This window comes from Carettochelys insculpta, chromosome 9, assembly GCF_033958435.1.
Source record: "Carettochelys insculpta isolate YL-2023 chromosome 9, ASM3395843v1, whole genome shotgun sequence".
NCBI lineage: Eukaryota > Metazoa > Chordata > Testudines > Carettochelyidae > Carettochelys > Carettochelys insculpta.
In genome coordinates, this window is record NC_134145.1 from 59163054 (window position 1) to 59178109 (window position 15056).

Consider the following 15056-nt stretch of genomic DNA (forward strand, 5'->3'; position numbering starts at 1 on the left):
TAAAAGCCCGTGACTGTACCAGAAAATTCCTGCAGTTTCCTGAAAAAGGACTGATCAATGCCCATTGATACCAATTCAAAGATTCCCATTGACTTAAGTAGGCACTGGACCAGCTCTTAATTATACACTATTGAAAGGAGCATCAGCTGCTCCAAATCTAGTCCTTATACTTAAAACAAATATGATGCTGCTTCACTAAAGCACACTTTAAATGGGGGGATATGCAAGTGGCCTAGGACTAGAGACTAATGAAGAAAAGAAAAGCCAAGGCTAGAATTATCAGTCTCCAGATCCTTGACCTGGTAACCGCTCATGTAAAGGAGAGCCTTAACTGGATTTTGGATTGTACCCTAAACACTCATGCGTCAACTCTAGTGATAAATTCCAATGAGTGGGAAGGACTTCTACACTTTAATAAGAAAAGCATTTTCAGCAAGAGAAAGTAGCATTCTAAAAGACAAAAGCCAGGATGGATCAGGGTAGCTAGGCTAGAAGAAGCAGATCAAACACACAGAAGTAAATACAGGTTGAACCTCTTACTCTGGAACTCTCTCATCAGCAACAACCATAAATCCATCATGATTTTAGTTAGCTGGATGACCGCTTATCATGGTTACCTTACCAAGTTTCCTGTAGTCCCATAAAACTCTTTCCTGCCACCAGCCCTGTCTCAGTGTTCTCTGCTGGTATTTAGTTGCAATTTACCCCTAAATGTCTTCTAAACGTCCAGTAAGAAGTATTGCTAGACAATTTGACCTCTTGTGATCCATCAAATTCTCTCATCTGACACCGGTCAGCTCCCGAGGGTGCTGGATTAGAGAGGTTCAAACTGTATGACTACTGCCTAAGAAAGTTAAACTGAGATGCTATGCAAAATAATAAGAACCTTCAACTTGTCAGAAATGTTACATGGGCAACTGCACAAGCTTTAGCAGCTCTGGGAACAAGTGGTTGCCAGGGTCACCAAAAATCAAGTGAGGTTATGAGACCATCTGGCACCTGCACCATAAATGGCACTGTAGCTGAGAGCACTCTAATTTGTAAGGACTGGAAGTAGGGTGATTGGCATTCACTCTGCTTCTTTGCAAGGGGATCCTGCCAATCCTCTGACAGCAGGGTTTCCCAAACTTTATATATTTGGAACCTGTTTTTTATGTCTCAGAAATATAAACGCATATAAAAATGAAAAATGAATACATTTTAATTTTTTGTATTCGCAGTAGTAATAGTACACGATATAAATCTTGATATAAATATTTAAGTGCCTAACTTATTGTTATTACCTTAATTACATAGGAAAATATGAAATACACCAAATTAATATGATCCTGTGTGATAATCTGTATATTTTCTAAGAACCGGTGTTTTTTTTTCCAAGGAGTGGTACTGGCTGTGGACCACACTTTGGGAAACACTGCTCTGACAGCAATGCTTAATTTGTAATGAGAGATAACATAACTCATTTTTTTCCCCATTCATAACTCATCATAAGAACATAAGAATGGCCATACTGGGTCAGACCAAAGGTCCATCCAGCCCAGTATCCCGTCTGCCGACAGGGGCCAATGCTAATAGCCATTTATGGACCTAACCTGCAAAAATTTATCAAGCTCTTTTTTAAACCCTAATAGAGTCCTGGCCTTCACAGCCTCCTCCGGCAAGGAGTTCCACAGGTTGACTGTGCGCTGTGTGAAGAAAAATTTCCTTGTATTAGTTTTGAACCTACTACCCATCAATTTCATTTGGTGTCCCCTAGTTCTTGTATTATGGGAAAAGGTAAATAATTTTTCTATATTCACTTTCTCCACACCATTCATGATTTTATATACCTCTATCATATCGCCCCTCAATCACCTCTTTTCCACACTGAAAAGTCCCAGTCTCTCTAGCCTCTCCCCATATGGGACCCTTTCCAAACCAGTAATCATCTTAGTCACCCTTTTCTGAACCTTTTCTAATGCCAATATATCTTTTTTGAGGTGAGGAGACCACATCTGCACACAGTACTCAAGATGTGGGCGTACCATAGTTTTATATAGGGGAAGTATGATATCTTTTGTCTTATTATCTATCCCTTTTTTAATAATTCCTAACATCCTATTTGCTTTACTAACTGCCGCTGAACACTGCGTGGATGTCTTCAGAGAACTATCCACTATAACTCCAAGATCCCTTTCCTGATCTGTCGTAGCCAAATTTGACCCCATCCTAGAAGCACTAAGGCTCAAAATGAGCCAAGACCAGAAGTGCTAGACTGCTAGGTGATGCCAGAGAACTCCAAGACTGGCTTTCCCATTTTGCCTAATGCCTGTATCAGAGTCATCAACCCTAACAAGCACTGTGTATTTGCGTGTGTGGTGGTGGGGGGGTTATCCTGAGGATTTTCTGGCCTCTGGAGCTGGCATTACTTCCTCCAAGCTACAGACAGGCCACAGCCACGTGTGGGGGCATGGGGCAGCCGCCAACGCTTTCAACTGCCTGAAGTTCAGCCCCCAAGCAGCCCCCCCTCCCACACAAGCCAGCCAGCCAGCCCTCTCCCATCCAGGCGCCTGTGGGCAAAGAGCTAGGCCGCCCGAGCCACTCCTCAGGCGACGCGCGCGCTCGCTAGCGAAGCGCAAGGCTTGGGGCGCCGAAGCAGAACGCTGGAAAACCCGGGCCTAGCGCCACCCGCCCCCACTCGGCGCGCCGGAGCACGGCCGCGCGACGACCCCGACCGCCCGCTGACTGCCTCGCGCGCGCGGCGAGCCCCCACACAAGGCCCCGCGCGCCCAACTGGAGGGAGCGGCAACGGCCGCGCGCTCGCGCCGCCCTTTCCGAAAGCCGCTCGCCCCCCCCCCCGCAGGCGCACGCGCTCGCCCGCTGTCGGAATGTTTGCCGTCTTCTCCGACCTCAGCGCGGCTGCGCGACTCTCCCTCCCCTCCCCCGCCTTCGCCTCCCCCTCCCACCTCTCGGGGCGCCGGCGGCGGAGCGAAGCCGGGACGGGTCGGGGGTAAGCGGGCTGGAGCGAGCCGACGTCTCCGGCTGGGGAGAGAGGGGAAGCGGGGCGACGTCTGGAGCCGCCGCGGGCAGTGTTCGGGCTGCCGCGCGCCCCGCTTTGTGCCGACGGGCGCGCAGGGGGGGGGCGGTACTCACCCGGGCGGCCCGGGCCGTTCCCTTTTGGGTCCGCCGGTGCCAGGAAACGGGGAGGGAGCTGCTTTCTTTCGGGTCCGCTGGGTTAGCGCCTCGCCTTGCCCCGTTGGCGGGGGGGGGGGGACTGGGTGGCGCCTGTGTCAGGTCCCCGTGACCTCGGGCGGCGGGGCGGGGGGCTGCTTCTGCGAGGTGGGGAGCGGGCACCGGCTGCGACCCGCTGACATTGCTGCCGCCTCGGTGTTCGCTCCCCCGTGCGCTGGGGAGGCGGGGGAGAAGCGAGGGGTGTGTGTGTGTGTTTCGGAGCGGGAGTTGCTGTGCCGCCCTGCTCAGTCTTCAGGTGCTTTGGGGGGGGGGTGGGAGGTGCTGCTCTGCACTCCAGTGGTCCCTGGGTGAGTGCAGCGTGGGGTGCGGACGTGTTGGGGACTCCGGGCTGTCTCAGGGTAAAGTTGCTCTACTTTTGAGCTGGGATGGGGCGGGGGGCGTTAGGTGTAAGGGTTCCTTTTCTCCCCTCCCCGGTTGGAAAAGTGAAGTCACTTCCCAAGCCCAGAGCTAGCAAAGCAGCAGCCTGCATCTGTCTGCTACCATGAGGAGTACAAACACTTCATTGACACACACAACAACAGCATTCATTCCCACATGGCAACACTTTAAAAACTCCTTAAAACTTAATCCCAAATGAGGCAGTCGTTGTCTGAAGGACTGAGACTTGGCAGGTCTGCTCTGATCTAACTTTCTAAGCTGTGGCAGTTATTTTATTCTCAGTGTTAAGGGTTCAAGGCTGGGCCATTTGAATTCGATTCTCTTGTACGTTAATTATATCTCACACGTATCACTTTTTTTTAGCGAGGGATTCTGAATGTGTGGTCTGTTTTGAGCTGTAGAAAAGATGTAAAGTACCAGCTGCTTAAAAAATAGCAACAGCCAGAAAAAAACCCACTTCTGTGTAGAAGAAGCATGTGTAGGAACATTTCTCATGTTTTCATTATCAAGCTTTCGTCTCATGAAGATGTGGATGACGTGATGCAAAATCCGACATTAGTAAAGGGCAGCGGCACCTCCTACTGCCTTCACAAACTTCCTGCCTGTTAGGATTGAAAGCAACAAGTGATGTTCTCTGCAAACCTGTGTTACCCCACTGAAGTGTTTACTTGACTTAAGCAAACTCTCAAGTCCTGCATGTCAATGCTCTGTATGCTTTGGAGACTTAAAATTACCTTTATCCTCTGTGTAAAGCTATCTGCAAATTATTGTAACAAAGTGCCTGTGTACAAATGGATTTTCAAAATGTAACTCTTTGCTTTATTTAAAACATTTGCACATTCTGAAATTTGCTATTGGTGATTTAAAGGTTAATGTGCCAATTATGCAGACTTCCTGTTACAAATACTTAACTCTATGCATTGTGAGTGGTCTTTAGAAATGAAACATTGAGCCTTTGTTCGTTTAGAGGGCTAAATTCAATTTTAAATGTTTATGTGCTAAGGTGTACATTTAGGGCCACATGCTACCCGTTTCTGCACAGAGATTTCCAATTATGTTAATAAAGAGGTTTTCATAAAGATCAAGGGTACAGTGTACTTCGTATTACCAAATTTCACTTACCATCACTATTAGTTCCTTATTTGTATTTTCATCATCAGTGAGTGGGAGCATGTACTTTGCCCTTACAGTCACCTGCAGTTCTGCCTCTTGTTACTCTTTCTTCCCTATACTACATTTTGCTCTCACTTTCCTGTGTTTTTGCTTTTGTCTTTCTTCCCTGTGAATTTTTTTCCCTGCAGCAACTCCAATTGCCTCCCTTTGGGTTTCACCCTCACTCTTTCTAGTATTCCATTTCTTAGGTTAATGAGTAATGTTGACATATAAAGTGTTATCATTCTAATGAGATTAATAGGGCAGGGGAATTCTCAGTCCTTTTCTCATCCTGTCTTCAAATTTAGGAATAGAACAGTACCTTAGCTAACTCATAGTCCATGATCGAAAGATTGTTTCTGAAACTGATAGGGCAAGATTAGAACCTTTGTTTTACTGAAAACTCAGATTTTGCAGAATTTGAAAATGCTCTGTGGGCCACATAAATATAAAAAGTGGAATAGATCCAGCCCTTGTCTTGTTTGCTTGATGTTCATGACACGTTATAACATTTGAAACATGTCCATTGACTATCCAAACATCATTAGTTTTCTTTCTTTTCTGTAGTGAACTTGTGCCTCATTGGCATTTGTTTAGTAACACATCACTTGTGAATCTGTGTGCATTCACTTTTTTTTTTATTCCCTCTTTTGCCTGTGTAGGTCCTTGTTCTTGAAAGATATTTGCAAGCTCTAAGTAATTTAGCTGGTAGCACCCCCTGAATCATGTATACTTGCTTTTGAATATTACACACTTGAACCCAAATACTTGTAAGTGGTGAGGATCCTAGTGCCCAGGCTCCAGCTTGAGCCCAAACCTCTACACAGCAGTTTTCAACCTTTGATCCTAAACCCCTTCAGCTCAAGTCAGCTTAGCTTGGACGGTCATGCCCACACTGGGGGTCTTTTATTCCAGTGTAGACATAGTCAAAAAGGTGTCTCCCAAATGCCACTCTTAATTCTTGGTGGCAATATCTGTGCTTTCCTCCATCTCCTAGGATGCTTATTCTTAGCTAACTCTTCTTTAAATTTAAAAATTATGTTTCCTGTTGATGCAGGTGCTGTACCCTTAACTCTCGTGGTTCTTCTGTTCTCAGTCTTGTTTCCACAAATACAGACATAATTTTGAATTCATTCCCATTGTGTACTCCTTTGCAGCTGTTAGGCCTATTGGTATCCAGGGGGCTTATGGCTGGTATTGGTAAGAAAGCTAGCTTTTGACTTAGTGGTAAGTCTGGCCTTGTAAGATTCATGGATGACTATGTTCATTGTTTAAGTATTGTGAAGGGCCTGGTCGCAGCCAGTTCTCTCTCTTTCTTTTTTTCTCTTCTCTACAGAAAGGATCTGGAGTGCCCTCTCAAACTTCTGTTAGTAGAGGCTCTTGTAATAAGGTTGACTAGAATAGTGTACACAGAAGTATCCATGAGCCTCGCAAATACAAGAAAGCCTTGCTATCCAGGGCTTTGCAGTTTCACGTATTTGCGGTTCGCCGTGCTGCTGTTTGTCATGTTATACTCAGCTGTGCCATGCCGCACTGTCCCGAGCACGATTCACCATGTTCCCGCTTTCTCAGAGCTCTCTCACAACCACATTAAGGCCGCTAATGGAACACCCAGCCTTAATTATGGCACAAAAAAGAAAAGTGAGTGAGTGTGGACAGTGGTCAACAGGCTGAGAAGGGAAAAAGCCAAATAGTTGAATTACTGGATAAGGTGGCAAGTGATCACACTTCAGCCTCAGTAACTAGACTGTATGGCAAGACTAAACAGCTTCCCATCCCGATGTTTACAAACCTCACCTCATTAACCCTCTCCTCTTACAGAAAAATAAGATTCCCAGGCAGAGTTCAAAGAGCCGTTTTGTGTAATTAACATTGAAGTTTATTGCATTATCTTTTTGTTCCAGTTTAGCTGTCAGTATACTCTTTTTAAGTTAAATGTGCTTGTTGAAATGGCAGGCAAGAAAACATTCTTTGCAGACGATATACTGTTTTTCTGTGTCACCAACACCTCTCCTCCATCTCTGCCTCCTGGTATGTGCAGCTTTTGCCATTCATGGCTTTCTATGAAACCCCCTGGAATGGCAAGACCTTTCTGTAAATTAATTGTATGCAATATTGTAGCTGGTCCAAAGGTACTGGAGAGGCAAAGAGGATGATGTAATATCTTGTATTGGCCCAACATTCACTAGCAGAAATTGGTTCAATGAAAGATAACTCACCTAGTTTGCTTCTGAAGGAAATTACTTGTAATCTAGAAATAAGAAATAAATAATTCATGAGTTTCTAAAATAAAATAGAAATTAAGAATCTGAATAAATGTATGATAAGCTTTATAATGCTTAAATAAATGTATGCAGATACAATGTATCTTTCTGGTTATCAAGAAGTACCAAATTTAGTGTAAAGGCCATGTTTTAATTCTTATCAGCCTTCCTTTAGAAAAATAACTAAGAATGAAATGCAAGGCATAATTTAAATCCTTGATTTTAATGAAGGTTTCCTGCTTTGTACTTGTAATTATTATTCACATTAGTGATTTGAATTGCTTTGATTTAAATAAATCTATCCCACCTCCTTTATTAAGCAAAACTGGTTACAAACTTCCATTTTTCCTGTGTAGATCACCTTGGAAGTGCTCTCCCAGAAATAAAGAAATTGAGGGGATATTTTAGAGCAAATGGGGTGAGAAGAATGTGAGAAGGGTTTGGACTTGAGTAACCCTATCATGTTTTTAGGCATATGGTGGCCATAAATAAGATACTAAATACCTCCTCATAATGTAGCTGTTCCCTAATAAGAGAAAGATTCCTGTGAGCCCACAAACGAGGAAGCTGCGTAAGTGTAGACATACTCATTAGTTGGTATAAATATGTCCAAATTAGCTAGGTATGATTTAGACCTAGAATGAGGTATGCAATAAAATACTTGCTTTAGTTAAACTAGAGTAATGGTCATGATTCAGAAATTACTGGGTGAAATCTTTATGCATGGGATTAAATTTGAGGATCATGATGGTTCCTGGAGGCCTTAAAATCTGTGAATCTATTAAAGGTGGAAAACTGAAAGAGTGGTTTTTACTGTTGAGATTTTTCTCTAACCTCTATTTAAAATATTTTGGAATTAAAGGTGTAAGGAAGAAACAGTTAATCACCATGTTCGGTGGATAAAGCAATAATTTTGGTCTAAAACAAGTGACATATCTTAGGAGATACAGATAATACAGGATGAACCTCTCTAGTCTGGCTCTGTCTTGTCTGTCAACATCTGTTGAATGGCATGATTTAGTTAAATGACTTTCTACTTATTGTGGGTATCGCCAAGTTCCCTGTGGCTGGATAAAATTTGTTCATGACCCCAATCTCGGGTCTCTGTTCTGTGCTGCTATTTAGCTCTAATTTACCCATAATGTCTAAGAGCCCAGTAAGTAGTGGAAGTGTTGTTAATGTTGCTAGACAATCTTCACCTCCTATGGTTCGCCAAATTCTCTCATTCGGTGCCAGTCAGGTCTCAAGGGTGCTGGACTAGAAAGGTTCAACCTGTACCACCAGTAGGTGATATGAACCAAAGTGTTAACTATTTTCCTACCAGCGAAAGGAACAATTTCAGCTAGAAACTTTGTTACCAGTTTGCTGTCCACACTAATACCTTTGGTATGTTATACATATAATCAAGACCTCAAGTACTCTGTAGCAATCTGGTCTTTAATAACTTAAATGTGAAACTGCATAATACAGTGCACACAGTAGCCCTTTATCCTGCTATTTTCCTCCACATTTTCAGCATGCTAGAAGTTTTTTGTTTTGTATATTTAAACAGTATCAGAGGGGTAGCCGTGTTAGTCTGGATCTGTAGAGCAACGAAGGGTCCTGTGGCACCTTATAGACTAACAGAAAAGTTTAGAGCATGAGCTTTCGTGAGTTAACTCACTTCTTCAGATGCTGGAGAAGCATCTGAAGCATCTGAAGAAGTGAGTTAACTCACGAAAGCTCATGCTTTAAACTTTTCTGTTAGTCTATAAGGTGCCACAGGACCCTTCGTTGCTCTATATTTAAACAGGTGCATGACAGTATTGCAGAATTTGCTAGAGGTGAAGCTGAAGACTTTAGTATCGGGGGAAGGGCAGATTATGGGAGACATTTTGGTAATGCGTGATGAGCCCACTCAGAATTTAACTTATCTTTATGTTTCAGGGTTCTACCCCATTGAGATAATTGGGGTAGGTCTCACAAGCATGAACTGTTGTTACTTCTGTTTGCATGGACTACCTCTCTTGGTAACGCATTCCAGTCCTTTACCATGGTCCTGGTGAAATAGTTTTTCCTAAAGTCCAACCTATACCTCTCATTCTGTGACCTCAGAGCATTGCTCCTTGTTCTGCCATCCATCACTACTGAGAACAGCCTTTCTCCATCCTCTTTAGAGCCCCCTTTCAGGAATTTGAAGGATGCTGTCAATTTGCTCCTCACTCTTTTCTTCTGCAAACTAAATAATCCCAGATCCCTTCGCCTCTCCTCATAGGTCATGTGTTTAAAAATCCAGTTTAAAACCACCCTGACCTGTACCTGTTTTAGCTGAAAACATAAACTCGTGCCAGGGACCCAGGGCTGCTTTGGATCAGAAGGAGTGCAATCTTTATCAATAAAAGTAGAATATTGAGCCTTTTTGGACTTCTTGGGATGGGTTGGTAAACAGGTCTTTACTTTTCTTGGAGGTTTTCAGATATCGTGGCAGTATGGATAAAAATCAATGGTTTTAAAAATATACAATTATTTTTAAAAATTGTTAGTAAAATGCTAAATTTCTCATTTAAAATAAGTTAGTTACATCACAAACATGCTTCATGTACACTTAGTCTCATGAAAATGAATCAATGGCCCTAGTATATTCAGCCTAGCTACTAGGGGTTGTTTCTGTTCTGTGGTAGAACTTGCCTAAGCATGGCACAGAAATTAAGGTATTGTGTTAAGACAAAGAAACAATATATAGGACAGACAGCATAAAAGGGAACAGAGAGTGTACTAGAAAGAAAAAAAGACCTTTATTCAGCACACACAGATCTTCCTATAGTCCCCCACACTTTTGCAATAGGAAAACTGTCCTGGCTTTTGGAAGTAAGAGACATCTTTTTTGGGACTATTTTAAAGAAATGCTTTCCCTGGGTTTAAAAAAGGCAAAACGTCAAATATAAGCTGTGCAAAAAGATGCAGGACTTAGTTGCAAGAATGAAACATCATAAGGAAAACTGTTTATTTGGGGGAAAATGGTGTGGATATGGCTGACTGGTTAGTAACTTAAATAATTCACTTTTTCTCTGCCTTTTTAGTTTGTGTGTTTTGACAAGTAAATTCCCAAGCTGTTTGCTGTGTTGGATGTTGCTAAAACAAAACAAAACAAAACAAAACAAAAGTTTAGTTTAGCTAATCCTTATGGTTTGTTTAATTTAGTTAAATAGATTTAGAATACACCACTCAAATATACAATATAGAAAGCTTCAGTAAGAGAAATCTAGAGTTGCCAGTTGCCCCAGGGTGTCATTTTCTTACTTTAGGCTGCATAAAACTTGCCCCTTATTTTGGAACATCATTTGCCACAGACCATAATGGCGATGCCATAAGTCTGCTCCCTATTTTATCTCAGCATAGCTCAGCTTTTCCAAGGGAGCTCCCAGTCTATACTTGTTTTCTCACAAAACAGAAGTGCCAGTGAATTCAGTGAGACTTACTCCAAAATCAAGGGCACCCCAAGCACAATCTTAGCTTTTTTGGTAAACTTGATTTAAATCAATTTTCTTTGGTGAGTTAAATTTATATCACCTTGATTTAAATCAGTCCACCCTGTGCCATGGAGATAGGTAACCTTTTGCAGAAAGAAAACCCAACAACAAAAACTAGTGAAATGTTAACTTTTCAAGAGGATGTGAGCTGCCCTTGGATCCCTGAGGCTGTCTCTACACTAGAAAAATAACTTTCAAGTTGCTTACTTCGAAGTACAACTTTGAAGTAAGAAACTTCGAAGTTGAGCATCTACACACACCCTGCTTCGAAGCTGGGCACTACTCCATTCCCGGGAATGGAGTAAGGACTTCAAATTTGGGCTCCGTACATTGACGTCAACTTCGAAGTAAGGGAAAATGTGTGTAGACTCTCCGCTGGCTACTTCGAAGTAGTGCCTAACTTAGAAGTTAACTTCAAAGCTGGTTCCTAGTGTAGATGCACCCTGAGGCTGTGTCTACACTACAAAAATGACTTCAGAGTAAACAACTTTGAAATAGGGTGTGTGTGTAGACGCTCAATTTCGAGGTTAAACTTCGAAGTAGGGCACTACTCCATTCCCAGGAATGGAGTAAGGACTTCGAAGTTGGGCTCCCTACTTCGAAGTTAATGTTGAAGTAAGGGAAAATGTGTGTAGGCTCTCTGCTGGCTACTTCAATGCAGTGCCTAACTTCAAAGTTCCTAGTGTAGACACACCTTGAGAGTATTAAATAGGTTTGAAGTAAAAAGATCCTACTCAAATATTTTATTCTTAATTTCTAGACCTTTGGGCTGTTGAGCTAGGATAACAGGTTGCAGTTTTAATTCAAGCATGGTAAGACCGATCGTACATACAATATATTAATTCTGTGTGTTTTAAGGACATAATGCCTAATTTATATAGGGCAGATGACTATCAAGCAACTGTAGACTGATAATTTGGCATAGTAAGAGAGAGGTCACCACGTTAGCGTGTACTCAAACAAAACGAAGCAACAGAAATGTAGCACTTTAAAGACTAACAAAATGATAATTTTGCAGTTAAGTAAGAATTTTAGCTTTTCCTCTGGGGATTTGACTTCTAGAGGAAAATATCTTATTTAAAGATTGAGTTTTGATGGGAATTAGGTGTCTAGTTATGTCTCAAAACTTCTTCAATGTCTCAGTAACATGAAAAATATTTTTGTGGTGGACTGTTTGTCACTTGTGGCTTTGCTTTTAATTTAAAGAAATTAGAAATATTGAAAACAGTGTAGTTGAAAGGCAATATGTCAGTGTTACTAGCTGAATACGTAATTTTATTGAGCAGAAAATAAACATATAAATGATAACCCTTACAGTGAAGAATCATGAATGCATAATTTGAATTCCATGTACATATACAAAATTAATAACAGTTAATCTTGAAAAAGCCATAATTTAGCCCTTCCTTCTCTCCTGGATGCTATTCAGATTAAATGTTTCATCCTGAATATTGGACTTCAAAGGGTTTAGTGTAAATTTAGCTTGGTTACTGCAGCATTAGCAGCAATCAAGAAAGCAAGGGTTTTTTTTAATACTGTGCATAAAATGTTCCTTGTTTTTTTTTTCTTTGCAATGTGACTGTACAGAAATGTCTTTGCCAGCAATGGACCCAGGGTCCATATATTTCCCCCCATAATTTCTGTATGAAATATTTAAAAAAAAATAAAACTGCCAGCCCTGAAAACTTAACACAGACTGAGGGTCATGCTAGGTTCTCCCTTTTCTTGTATCTTGCTCTCAGCATATGAGGAAGGTAGAGAATAGGATCCTACCTGCCTCACTGAGGTTGAAACTTGACAGCAGCCATATTGGGCCACACCCAAGTTCTGTCAAGCCCACTATATTGTTTTCTGATAGTACTGATTCCAGGTGCCCCAGAGGGAATGAACAGAACAGGTAATAATTGTAATGCATCCCTTCTCACCCATTCCCAGCTTCTTACTTTCTCTTCCTTTACAAAAATGTTGTCAGCCCTTCTGTTGTCAGGTTCAGAATTCATCTTAAAATAAAAATTAACTCTGCAAACTGCGAATCTAACCAAGATTACACAGGAAGTCTGATGGGTCAATAAGGTTGTGTCTGGACTAGCCCCAAACTTCGAAGGGGGCATGGTAATTAGGGTGTCGGGAGATTACTGATGAAGTGCTGTGGTACATATGCAGCACTTCATTAGTCAAAAATCTTCCCTGCGGCAACGTTGAAGTGTGAAACTTCGAAGTGCATTTGATCCATGTTGCTTCTGTGTTTAGGTCACTTATGTAACCACTTACTATAGATGCGGGTCATCTTTCAGTTGCAAAATAAGTTAAGTAGACTTATAGAGTATTAAATATCTGTATGTAGGAATAATTTGAAATAAGCAATTCATACATAACCATACGTTCTTTGTTTTCTTTCGCATAGAAGAAAGTTTTATTATTATGTGTAAGTTCCTCATCTTGATAAAGTAAGTATTCTGGAGGTGAAACTTGTGTGAAATATTTACCACAGACCTTATGGCAGAGATCTAAATTTATATAAGCCAGCCAGGCAAATCTTCCAGGAGAAAGTACTGGTTTAAAGTGGTGGTTCACACATACAGAATGGGGAGAGACTGTCTAGGAATGACTACAGCAGAAAGGGATCTAGGGATTATAGTGGCCCACAAGCTAAATATGAGTCAACAGTGTGATGCTGTTGCAAAAAAAGCAAACATGATTCTGGGGTGCATTAACAGGTGTGTTGTGAACAAGACACGAGAAGTCATTCTTCCGCTCTACTCTGCACTGGTTAGGCCTCAGCTGGAGTATTGTGTCCAGTTCTGGCACCGCACTTCAAAAAAGATGTGGAGAAACTAGAGAGGGTCCAGAAAAGAGCGACAAGATTGATTAAAGGTCTAGAGAATGTGACCTATGAAAAAAGGCTGAAAGAATTGGGCTTGTTTAATTTGGAAAAGAGAAGATTGAGGGGAGACATGATAGCGGTTTTCAGGTATCTGAAAGGGAGTCATAAGGAGGAAGGAGAAAACTTGTTCTTCTTGGCCTCTGGGGGTAGAACAAGGAGCAACGGGCTTAAACTGCAGCAAGGGAGGTTTAGGTTGGACATTAGGAAAAAGTTCCTAACTGTCAAACGGTCAAACGTGGAATAAATTGCCAAGGGAGGTTGTGGAATCTCCATCGCTGGAGATATTTGAGAAAAGGTTAGACAGACATCTATCAGGGATGGTTTAGATAGTACTGGGTCCTGCCATTGGGGCAGGGGGCTGGACTCGATGGCCTTTCGAGGTCCCTTCCAGTCCTAGTGTTCTATGATTCTATGAATTATACAAAAATTATCTGTCTTAAATGTAACCTTCACCTGGGTGGTTATATGCTGAGCAGGGAATTGCAAGAGCTTTACTTAGCATACATGAGTCAGAAATAAATTCTGACATTCCCCTTTTGCCCTTGATGATTGCACACTTCCATGAGGTAATTGGTTTTCACCTTTGATCAGCCACATTCCTGAATATTTGGATTGCCCTCTAGTTAGGACTATTTACCTAGTTGACCCTGTCTATTTGCAGGCCAGGCCATTTAAGACCAAAACTGGACAGAGTTTTTTTTTAAATGGAGAGGCGTTTGACCCTACCTGGCTACAGTCCATCAGGGAATCTATTTTCCAGTGATTCCACTCTCCTTAATTTAATGCAAATTGTAAAATAAATAAATATAGCCCATGACAGAGGTGGATTAGACCATAAAGACTTCTTTAGGCTTCGTCAAGCTACTGGTTGAACCTCTCTAATATAGCACACTCTTAGCTGGTAACATCTGCAATCTGGAATGATTTTAGTTAGGTGGGCAACTACTTATGTGTGTGGCCAACTTTCCTGTGGTCCCATAAAGTTTCTTTATGGCTCCTGGTCATGGGTCTTGGTGTTCTGTGCTACTTTTATCTCTAATTCACCCCTAAATGTCTTCTTAGAGTACAGTAAACAGTGGAAATGTTGGTAATGCTGCTAGACAATATTGACCTCACATGGTCCAGCAAATTCTCTTGTTTGGCACCAGTCAGGTCTTGAGGGAGCTGGACTACAGAGGTTCAACCTGTGTATTTTTTTTAGCCAATCTCCCACCATTTGCTACCACTGATGCAGTTCTGTTGGGGGTAACAGTGGTGCGTATCAGGTGTTCTCACTATTGTGTCACCTGTATGTGCTCTAAGTCAGCGCTCTGCACTTGGTGTGCCACAAAGTGACACTTGGTGTGCCTCAGAGCTGTGAGTGCTGTCTTCTGCTCTGTGAATGTGCCCCACTGGTTGGTGAGAGAAGTGCATGGCGGTTCTGGTGAGTTGCTGGCACCAAGTTAGAGTGGGGGTGTGTGTGTGCGTGCTGGTGGTGCCTGGCCATGGGAGCGGGATGGGGGACTTGGTTATATTGAGGAGCTGGGGGTGCCTGGCTCTGGAGGAAGGGAAGGAGTTGGGTTAGAGTGGTGGGCTGGGAGTGCCTGGCTCTGTGGGAACACATTGAGTTAGAGTGGGGCTGGGGGAGCTTGGCTCTGG

At 42.4% G+C, this 15056-nt stretch overlaps 1 protein-coding gene across 6 annotated transcripts in view; it reads left to right on the plus strand.

The window, feature by feature from the left end:
- Positions 1-2874: 2874 nt before the first annotated feature.
- Positions 2875-15056, plus strand: part of RABGAP1L (RAB GTPase activating protein 1 like) — a 368567-nt gene continuing 356385 nt past the window's right edge. For all 6 annotated transcript variants that reach the window (XM_075003254.1, XM_075003257.1, XM_075003261.1 and 3 more), the window contains exon 1: positions 2875-2989. The gene's annotated coding sequence lies outside the window, so the exon portion shown is untranslated. The remainder of the gene's footprint in view (positions 2990-15056) is intronic.